General features: G+C 45.7%; 1 protein-coding gene across 1 annotated transcript in view; it reads right to left on the reverse strand.

Annotated features, from left to right (window-relative positions):
• The window catches only part of ST3GAL1 (ST3 beta-galactoside alpha-2,3-sialyltransferase 1), a 78,937-nt gene extending 69,666 nt beyond the window's left edge, over positions 1-9,271 (reverse strand). The window contains exon 1 of the mRNA XM_038163934.1: positions 9,143-9,271. The gene's annotated coding sequence lies outside the window, so the exon portion shown is untranslated. The remainder of the gene's footprint in view (positions 1-9,142) is intronic.
• Between the last annotated feature and the right edge of the window lie 2,207 nt (positions 9,272-11,478).

The following is an 11,478-nucleotide window of genomic DNA, read 5'->3' on the forward strand; positions in this document are numbered from 1 at the left end:
GGGGATGAGGGAAGAGCCATTGGAATCATCTACATGAACTTTTATACAGTATTTGACACACTATCCCACACAACATCCTTCCTTTGAACTGGAGAGATATGGACTTAACAGCAGGATGCAGGACAGCTGTGCTCCAGCATCCTCATAGGTCTATCACAAAGTTGTGAAGCTGCTGCTACTTCACACATCCTGCCACCACAATACAGGCTTTTTCTCTGTAACTCTGGGTCCGAAGCAGTTTTTACTTTTGCATATCTATTTTTGCATACTTTTTAACAGAAAATCTGCCGTGAAGCCACGGTGAGTCAATGACACTATGTTCCTCTGTAAGTTGTTAGGATCCAGGAAGGAAAAGCAGTTCATGAACAGCCACATGGATAAAGCACCAAGCTGCACAATCCTTGTAGCATTATGGTGATAACCTCATTGTAGTAAACAAAACAGAAATATAGTTGATTTATATTGCATCAGCTGTGCTTTTGCACATCTTTGATGACTGCACCACTCAAAGGAGTGGCAGAGAGTGAATCCCTTCTCTAAAGCCCTTTTCTCCATGTGGTAGATTTCCTTTTACTTTCATAGTTCAAAAATCAAGCTGTTGGTCAAAAGGGCAGTGTTTACATCTTTACTGGAATCTCCAACCACTTTACAGGCTAAACTGAACCTCCAGGAAACTGAAATACTGTCCTTTGCAGCCAGAAAGTCTGGAGCAGGGAGCTGAGAGGGGGCAGGCCTTCACTCCAAGTCCTCAGCCCTAAGTATGTCCTACAACACCACATACTTGTCCTCAGATGCAAAGTTTAAGTGTCCCTGGCTCTCCTCTGTCTTGGTTCACTCTGATCATGGCACACAGAGAACAAAGCCTGGGGGAGGAAGGGGGTTGGTGGAAGCTGCAGGAACAGTCTGTTTTCTTCGAGCAAGGAGAATTTGAGGAAAAAGGATGGATGAGAGGAAGAATGTGCAAAAGGACTCTGCTGGTTGTGGCTGGGATAGTTAATTTTCTTCACAGTAGCTGGTATGGGGCTGTGTTTTAGATTTGTGCTGGGTGCACTGTTGATAATACAGGCATGTTTTCATTATTGCTGAGCAGAGCTTACACAAAGCCAAGGCCTTTTCTGCTCCTCACCCCACCCACGAGGAGGCTCAGGGTGCACAAGGAACTGAAAGAGGACACAGCCAGGACAGCTGACCCCAGCCCATAGCATACAGCATCATGATCAGCATTCAAAAATGGGAGCAGAAGAAGAAAGGGAGGCACGTTCAGAGTGATGGAATTTATCTTCCCATTCACCATCATGTGAGATGGAGCCCGGCTTTCCTGGGGATGGCTGAACAACTGCCTGCCCATGGAAGGGATGAATGAATTCCTTAATTTGCTCTGGTGGCCATGCACAGCTTATACTTTACATATTAAATTTGTCTCAAGACGTGAGTTTTTCACTTTTAATCTTCCAGTTCTCTCCCACTGCAGGGAATGTGAGAGTGGCTGTGTGGGGCTTAGCTGCTGTCTGAAGGGTTAAAGCATGACAGGGAAAAAATCCTGAAGAGCAGGACCAAAGAACATTTCAGTACCTCCTCAGGAAGGAGAGAAATGGAGATGAAACTAGAAAAAAACTCTCCTGAAGCTCTGAAGAAGCTCTCAGTATCTGACACACACTTGGTACTTCCATGGGCACTTCACATCACCACATGGCAGACATCAGAATAACCTTAGTGGAGCTGACATCTTGTTGCCTATAGCTTCAATCTTGAAGCAAAGCCATATTCTGACCCCACAGCTGTGTCCCCTCAGGTTTGCTCCATGAATCCACTGCAGAGTCCCCACTTACGCCAGCAAGCCAACCATAGGCATTTCTGACAGCTCAAGAGAAGGGAGCTAGCTACCTTTTACCAAATCTATAAAGCATCCTCACATTGCCCACCCAAATTGTTTTCTTCTTCTTAGCACTAGAAAAGACAATTTTGGTTTACATATGATATTTTGTAAGAGCCAGTTTACATTTCAATATTGCCTTTCTAAGCAAGAGAAGTTTTTGCAAGGGTCTGTTTAACTCCTGACATTTTACAAAGGGTAATGCAGCTTCCACTTGTATTTCTGTGTTGCCATTACAGCACAGTCTCCAGAGCTCAAGAGACAACTTCATGATAACATCACAACAGCAATATAACACAAGAAAGAGAGAAAAATACTAGGATGTGTCCAAAGGAGAGCTATGAAGACAGTGAAGGGCCTTGAGGAGCAGCTGAGGTCATTAGGTTTGCTCAGCCTTGAGGAGACCTCACTGCAATTACAACTTCCTCAGGGGGAGAAGAGGAGGGGCTGGCACTGATCTCTTGTCTCAGGTGATCAGTGACAGCACTCCTGAAGCTGCATCAGGGGAGGTTTAGGCTGGATCCCAGGAAAAGGTTCCCCCCCCAGAGGGTTGCTGGGCACTGGAACAGGATCCCCAGAGCAGTGATTGCAACATCAAGCCTCACAGAGCTCAAGAAGCATTTGGACAACACTCTCAGGCACAGGGTGGGATTCTTGAGATGTCCTGCACAGGGCCAGTTCAATGATGCCTGTGGGAACCTTCCAAGCAAGGATGTTCTATGATTCCATGATAATTTGCACAGTTCCAGTGGCTGTAGCATTCTCAGCTGCTGTACAGGCATCAATGTCCTGTCTGCAAATTTAGTTTATACCTGCTCTGTGTTCTCACCAGTGCTACTGCTTGATCCCCTGGAGATATGAGGTAGCCCTCAGTATCAGAGTCTGAAGTATGAAGCTGAACATTTGATACTGGGCAAGCAGAAGTTCATTTTCACTTCCCAGGTTAAATTTTTAGGCTAGAATCAAGCCAGCTGCTTGAGAAGAGCAGCAGATCTGTTTTAGCAGGCAGAGTGAAGCCACAGGAGACCTGATCATAAAGTCAATGCTCCTCAATAAAGGCAGATTTTAACTGAAGGGGGAAAGCAGAGGATACAGGAGCTAAAAAGAGAAGAGAGATCAAGAAGAAACATGTTCTAATTCTTCTAATAAGCACTAGACTGAGGAACAGGAGAGATCCTTTTCTTACTTGAAATACATAGAAATGCCCCTGAAGAGAAAAACAGGGTAAACCTTCCAAAGAATAATAACTTCACTACAAAAATAGTTTCAAAGAGAAAAGAAACAAAACCCCAGATTCAGCTATAATATCAGTATTGCCATTGGCTGACAAACTGTGACAATGCAGGTCACATCAAATTCAGAGGAATCGTTCTGACATCTCTGCAGGCAAACTTGGTTCTTTCAAAATTAGTGATTTTGACTACCTGAGAGGTTTGAAATGGACCTGGAATGAAGAAAAAGTATCTAAGAGCAACAATGCATCACTTTCTCAAAAACCATAATTATTTTGACCTGCCTTTGCTTAACCAAAAATTGCTTCAATTCTATGTAAATGATTACTTTTCTCAGTGTTGTCACCAAAAAAAAAAAAAAAACTAAGTCAGATAACTTGGACAAATTGATTTAAGTGAAGCTCTAGTAAAAGAAGGATGAGATGCACAGAGCAACAGCATTCACAAGCAAAGTCTTGCAGTAATGCAGGCTGCTGTTTCCCTAGAAAGCATCACCATATCCCATCAGGCTGAAGGAATTAAAGATACAGGCATGGGTGTCCTGACAGCTTTGGATGCACTCCAGAGTGTCAAAAAGAGACAAAAACTGTCAGGTCAGCTCTGATTCAAGTTCCAGGTAGCCCTACACCATGCTCTTTACACAGGAGTTTGTAGAAGTCTCAGGGTGGAGTAACACAGGTCTCTGCTTCAGGACTAATCCCAAAGGACAGCCTGGAAGACTCAAACTGCTAAGTTTCAACCCAAATATTTAGATGACATTTTCCAATTTGATCTGCGTTTTTGCATGCCAGGATGCAAGAAGTACCTTAGAAATTTTTTTTTTTAAATCCAAACCTGGCCGCATGCACTGTGCTTTGATTTTGAGCTGGCAGTGGGAATCTGATACCTTCCTAAAAGAACTGGAGGTGATGCCTTATGCTTCCCTGGCAGGGTCATATTAACTGAGCTGGCAGATTTGATAGAATTAGATTTCTTTTTCAAGCTGGTACAGCACTGTGATGTGTCAGCACACAAAGTATTCCACATAAGTAAGATTAAGTCCTTGACTGAAGATCCAGCCTCTAGAAATAATGCAGTGTCCTTTAAAAGTAAAAACCTTTGTTTTGTTTTGGTGTACCAAAGCTCTAAAAACAAAAATAAAAAAATATCCAGAACTCCACGGCTCCTGGAAAAAATGTTAATAGCAATTATACAGTCCAGAGACATTTTAAAATTGCATCAGACTTGATACCTCAGTGTCACTGTGCCAGTTTTTACTCTGCAGAACAACCCTCCAAAAGGATGGCTAAAGGAGTCCACTGCAGGAGTTTTGAGGATACCAGGAGTATGTGTGGTCACCTCCATGCCAGCAGCAGTTCTCTGTCAGGCACCAGCAAGGTGGAAAATGTTGTGCATGGACCCTGTTGGCTCTAACCTGTCACCCATTTCTCCTTGTCTCCTCTCAAATCTTTTGGGATGGAAAGCTACAGAGTGCTGAGCCTGCAATGAAAACCTGAAAAGTTACTACAAAAAAACAACCCAAAAAAAGTTCTATCGAGATGATGTCCTCAGAGAAAGACAGCTGCACTTCAAACATTTGTCACCAGGTGCAGGTTTCAACCACTTATGTTGTGTCTCTTTTGCATTCTAGGTTACCTTGCAATTGCTTGGCAGAAATAGCTGTGGGAGTGGCCCAGAGGAACAAATGTGGCTTGATGAGGTTAACAGGTTTCCTGAAATAGCACAACTCCTGTCTGCTCAGAGGTTTGGTCATCTTGTACACAGGGCACAAATCTTCCTCCCCCCGAGGAGGGATGTGAATGTCAGTCCAGATGAAGCAACTTAATCACAGGCACTTCAAAGGGAAGCAAAGCCAGGAAAGAATTGCTTTCCATCCTCCTTTCCCACCAAATTGCATTATAACAATTACTACAGTCTTTACAATTGATGACATTCCTAATCTTAACTCATGCTTCAGAGCAAGCTTCTACCAATATTATGGGCGAGTCTCTTTTTAAAAGAGCTCCCTGCCTGTCAAGGCCGCCCATTTTACACATTCCACAGCTCTTTCACAGCTTGAGGGGGTTGTGACTTAAAGGAGCTTTTCAAAGTTTTATAGGACATTTCACACAAAGTGACTGCTAGTTACAAACCAGAGCATGGGACACTTGGCACCAGTGGGAAGAGGAGGTTGGGTGAGAGTGGGAAAGGTGACCAGAAGGGTGACAGCAGTTCCTCTGTGGCTGCAGTTATTTAGTGTCAGGTCAGCCCAGAGCAGTTATCAGGACAAGAGGGGTCACAAGAAGTGACAACTTTGAACAACGAACAGACACACATCCTGAACAGAGACCACTTGTGTTGATAAGGTTATCTATTTCATAAGATAGGAGTCTGTGCCCAGAAAGCACACATAGCTCCCAGGGTCAATTCAGTTGCCAAACACATTTCAGGTGCCACTGAAGATACCTTGGACATCAAAGCCACCTCCTGAAGCCTCAAATACAACACCAGGTGTCAGAAGACAAGGACAGCTAGTACAGGGCAGTTCAACCAGCACTGAGACACTACAGTTGAGAAGCCAAGGTCTCTGAAGCCTGGTAGAAGATTCCCAGCTCCCTGGAGCAGACACATGCTGGGTGATACAGAGCAGATGCCTAGTGGACACTGAAACCCAAGCTAGCCCAGAGAGGGATGCAGACATGCTCTGGAAGGGCTGCAAAGGCAGTTGTCCATCCCACCAGTGGCACCAGGCACACCATTCCTGCCAGGACTGGAGAGACAGGTGGGAGCTGTCACATCCCTAGGCTAGCCATGCACTGGTCTGTTGGCTGCTGCCACAGGCACTATGGCAAAAAGAGCAATACAAACATTTACAACAGCATTTTGCCTGCAAGGCTGCATATCTTTCACAGGAAGTGTCTTTATGGGTCAAGGAGCTTTCTCCCTGTTGTAAACAATTCCTCTGAATTGTGAGCTGACAGATAACCCCAGAGTTTACTTTCAGCTTGCATACCTATGATTAGATTTTCATCAGTCAGGAGGCACACCATAAACATAACAGACAGGCTTTGATGCAGTCAGGCAAGACTGCAGCAGAGGGGGTGAAGTGTCTCTGCCATACTTCACCTTAATTCCTGGAACTCATTCCCATGTTTTAATAACCTATATCAGGAATCTCAGATCAGTTGGAAATATATCTGCCTCTCTGCTCCTTGCCTTGCAAGCTTGACTGAACACAGGCTGTTTAGTAAATATTTTATAGTAAATTAAAAAATTATATTAATATTTACATAAAAATATAAAAATAATTAATACAAAGTTGTCTGGGCTTGCACTGTAAAGTTCCACTAGAGTATCTTGGCAGAGGGGCTGGTTATTAAAAATAATTCTTTCACTTAAGAAGTGTTTGTAGGTGAAAACTTTACCCCCTACTTCACCAGTTCATCTATCTGCTGCTTCAGATGAGACACCAATAGTCCTGTGCTGCCTTCTGCAAAGTACAAAAGATACAGAACAATAGAAAATTAAAGTCTGCTATAAAAAGAAAAAAGTTGAAGAAACTACATGTGGCATGTGACAGTGTTTAAACAAGACAAAAAGAAAAAGCATCTTTTTCAGAGTTCCCTCAGCCAGAGCCATGAAAAGCTCCACCAGGTGGTGGGATTAACAGCACTTGAAATATGCTGTGGAGCTGAGTTTGCTCTCTCTCCTTTGCTTTTTAAAAGCAGGTTTCTGCTTCACTATGCTTTTGAAAATAGGTGCAAAAGAGGGTTCAAGTAAAAATTTATTTCCACTATCATTTAATGGCAGCATTTGCAACTCACTTGACATAAAAGATGTTTTTATAACCTAGAAGATGGAACTGCCATCTGCATGACCTAACTTCCTCTCAAGCTGCTCCTAGTTTTACATAAACAAAAAAAGAAAATTGATAAGCACATACCAAGTCTTACACAAAATTATGTTTAGTTTGAAAAGCAACCTTCCTAAATTGAGAGGCTGTTACCATTAGCAGTATAATCAAGTTTGGAAGAAAAATTGTAAAGAAGGTCTCAAGTTTGTTTCTGGCCGAGATGTGTGACAAATTCATACAAAGAGGGCAACTTGCTGTCTCCCCTGCAGAATCAGATTGTGCATCAAGTGAGTGGGTCAAAAGAGTAAGTTATACCATCTATTTCTTCTTTTGCACTTTCAGAGGCAATGCTTCTACACACTACTAAGCAAAACAGTAAAATAAATGTGTATTAGCAGAACTGCAGTTTAAAAACTTGGTGGTAACTTTAAAAGCTGGTTTGGTAGAACCATAGACTGGGACTTGTTGAGGCACAGGACTTAAACCTCCTGACACAGAAATGCTACTCTAGAGCAGCATCAAAACAGAGTAAATGAACTGAGAAATTAGCAGAGGAACAGAACACCAAGTTCACCACAAACCTGTGCTGGGGCTTTGTGGTTTCCAGGCTAATCAAGAAAACACATGCTATTAACTAATAAACAAATTCGTTCTTTTTATTCGCATCCAACCTTTACCCCCCTGGACATGTGCTCAAGCAGATTAGAAACTGTCAGGTTCACAGACAGGTCCAGAAAGGAGCTGTGCCCTGCAGATAGCAGGAAAGGGAGCCCAGGGCCACCCCCAGCTTCTTCTGACACCAGAGCAGCTCTGTCGAGGCATTAAATACAGTGGGCAGAGCACCACCAGCTCCGGACCGGGACAGAAAAATGGAGGAGGGCTGAAGACGCTGCCTTGTGGAAGGTGCTGGCTGGCACGGGTGGCACAGGATGCCGTGGGTGTAACGAGCCAAGCGTCTCCAAGCAGATGCTTCACACAGAGCCACCTCTCCAGCTGAAGCTGTGTAAATAATATACGGGAGTAGTGTGCTCCTAATTGAATACCTGCCGAAATGCCAAAAGGCAGGAAGACTCCAGTTAAAGGCAACTCTTCATTTTAACTTGTGTCACTGAAGAGCACTAAAGTAAATGAACTCCTGAGGACAAGATCAAAGTAGAATAAGAGACTCTTTTTTTTATATCCTTGAATCTCCTGTCCCTTTTGTACACCGAAATTTAATTTCCTTTTCAAAGAGAGCTTTTGGAGCTTATGAAAATTGACCCAAAAGATTACAAGGGCTTTGTCACCCTTCCAATCTCTCTGAAAGATCCATAATTAGGGAGGTTTTTCCTTCAACATATGTGCCCAGCAGACAAACATATAATTCAGACTTACAATTGCATGAAAGTTACTTCAGTATATTGGATACATACAAGCCCAACCGTTACAAAGAATTGAAAAATCTCCTGCGCCTCAAATAAGTAAATATACATCAAGGCTTCTTTTTTTTACTGGCCTATTGTCATTTGTGCCAAGACTACACACAATCACACTAAGGACCTGGGATAGATGTTTGCTACTGAGATAAATATACCAAGTACAATAAAAACAAACGGCTGATCTCAAAGAGTAGTTATTTATGCTTCTCTAGAAATTAATTCTGCAAGGAGGAATGTGCGAGAGGATACCTAAGACAGCTAGTCTGCTTTTTGCCCTCTAACGGAGTAACACCGGCTTTACTCCTTCGGCACACAGCCTACCCAGGGGAGAAAGAAATAACACAAACCATCCAGGGTGCAGGTCTCTGCCGGGCTAGTCCCTGCCGCTGGGCAGGAGCGGTCCCGTGGGGCAGCTGGAGGGGGGTTCCCCGGCGCTGTCGCACCCTGAGCATCGCCCGAAGGCGGCCCCTTCCTCCGGAGCCCACCCCGGCACCCGCCGCCTCCCCTCTGCCTCCCTCCAGCGGGGAAATCCCGGCTGGATGGGGAGAAGCCTCCCCGCCCCGGAGTGCCGGGAATGCTGCGAGCAGCGCCAGGGCCACCCCTGCTTCTAAATCAGAGAAATTTTTTTTTTTTTTTTTCAGAAACCCCAACAACTCAACAGCCGAGTGAGGAGTCAGGAGGCTGGGAGGCTCCCACCGCGCCTTCTGCAGCAGCGGGGAGCGGGGGATTTGCAGGTAAGCGGGGAGGAAGGGAGGGAGAGAGAGGGACGGGGTCCCGCGGTACTCACGGCGGACTGCGGGGGGCCGGCGGGCGGCCGAGCCCCATGGCCGGGGGGGACGGACGGACGGTCGCTGCTGTGGTGGTGGCTGCTGCTGCTGCCGCCGCGCTGTCTGTATGTCTGTCCGTCTGTCTGCCGGCCCTGCCCGCCGAGCCGCTCCAAGCACCCCGTCCCTCCCCTCGCTTCCTGCCCGCTCATATAGCGCGCCCTCGGCCACGTGGACGGCGCGGGGCCCCGCCGGCTCCTCCTCGGGGCCGGGCCGGGAGGGGCGGACCCCCCACCACCACCCCTTCCTCACCTCCCCTCATCATTCCCCTGTCATCACCCCGTCACCCCCACCTCACCCCCCATCAACCCCATCTCATTCCCCAAGCACCCCCCTATCACTGCCCCCATCGCCCCCACCCCACCCCCCCCATCAACACCATCTCACTCCCCGAGCACCCACTCGCCATCGCTCCCACCTCACCCCCATTCCCCTCCCATCGCCTCCCCCAGGCCGCTGAGCGGGGCTGTGCAGCGCAGAGGTGCGATGCGAAGCCGAACTCACCCCGAGCGCCCTCGGACTGAAACCCGGCTCTCGGCGGGTCCTCCCCAGAGAGTCACCTCCCAGGAATGTCTGGGTTCGCCAGACTGCTGGTTCTGAAACTGGGCTGCGCAAAGGTGCCCAATTTCAGAACCGAAGGTGAGCGCAGTAGGGAAAGTGGAAAGAAATTCGGCGCTTCTCAGGGCAGAAAATCTATGTGACAACGCTAATAAAAATAGTGCATAGTCGATATTCACAGAGTCATAGAATGGTTTAGGTCGGAAGGGAGCTTAAAGATAATCTGGTTTCTACCCCCCTACTATGAACAGGACACCTCGTATTAGACCAGGTTGCTCAGAGCTCCAGCCAGCCTGGGCTCAAACACTTTGACGGATGGGGCCCCTGGTCTGGGCAACCTGGTCCCATATTTCACCACCCTCACAAGAAAGAATGTCTTCCAAATATCTAATTTAACCTACTCTCTTTCATTTTAAAGCCATTCCCCCTTGTTCTATCACTACACTCCCTTCGGAAAACAAACAAACAAATATTTCCAGCTTTCTTGCAACCCCTGTAGATATGAAAGGTGCTATAAGGTCTGTGACTTCTCTTCTCTGGGCTGAACAATCCCTGCCCTTAGCCTGTTTTTACAGGAGAGGTACTTCAGCTCTCTTCTTTCTGTCCAGCATCAGACATTTTTAAAGTGACTATAAAAAACTGTAGAATTAAAAAGAAAGCAGCATCATTAAAGAATTCCCCAGGCAGACACTTTGAAGTGATAAAGTGTCTGCTAAAACTATTTAACAACATAATGATGGCTTTTTCAGTGTCAATGTGTAAAGACTGAAGCCATGAAATGTGTAAAGACTGGGGCCATGACTAGAAGTGGGGGGATTATAGCACCTCCAAAGAAGCAAATGATCTCTGATCTTCTCTCCTCCACCCTTCCGTAGGCAGGCGAATATGCACAGTCAACATGCACAGCACAAATCAGAGGGGAGAATGCATTCCTGAGCTGTGAAAAACATGTTCTGTAACACTGGACAGCCAGTGCACAGCTCCCTTTGTGAAGCAGATGAGTTTACAGGTGATTAATCTAGTTACTGAAACTGCCCACGTTGTTGGGTTATTAAATCCAGCACCAGGTACTTCCAGTGGAAACTGTAACGTGCTATGTAGGAGCTGTAATTCATCAATCACCACTGAGCTTGTTTCCATAGAGTTATGTTAGTAAAAGCTCAAGTGTGGATTTAGACCGGTGTCACATCACGTACCACAGACATTCGTGTGCAGCTGAGAGCACCTGTGACAGCCTGAACTTTCTGCTGAGGGAGCATAAGCCCAAACAAGCCCATCAAGGGACTCACCCCATCACTAAATCCTGCCTCTGGATCCTGAAGAGCAGCGTAGTGTTATATCCGTCATAAACAGGGTTTGGAAGGGATTTAATCTACAGTAATGAGCATTAAAAAAAAAAAAGCACATTAGTCTTCTTTTACAAGGAATGTATCAGTACAAGGAATTACTGTGTGGTGGAAACAGTCTATTAAATAGATGTTCAGTGCTTTTTCCCAGGAGCTGCTTGACACTTTGCTGGAGGTGGGATGAGGAACTCCAATTTGATCATCTGTTAGTGTCTCTGCTACCTTTTTGCCTTGACGCTCTCCTACTTTCAGGCAAATTGGTTGAATTTGGTGCTTCATTTGCTTCACAATAATAGTGAGTGACTGGGACTGTTTATGAAAAAGAATCTCTGGGGAACAGCTCACCAGTAATAGGATTGTGCATCAGGTTTGGGGATTTCTGTCAAGCATTTCTG

Source organism: Motacilla alba, chromosome 2, assembly GCF_015832195.1.
Source record: "Motacilla alba alba isolate MOTALB_02 chromosome 2, Motacilla_alba_V1.0_pri, whole genome shotgun sequence".
Classification (NCBI taxonomy): Eukaryota; Metazoa; Chordata; class Aves; order Passeriformes; family Motacillidae; genus Motacilla; species Motacilla alba.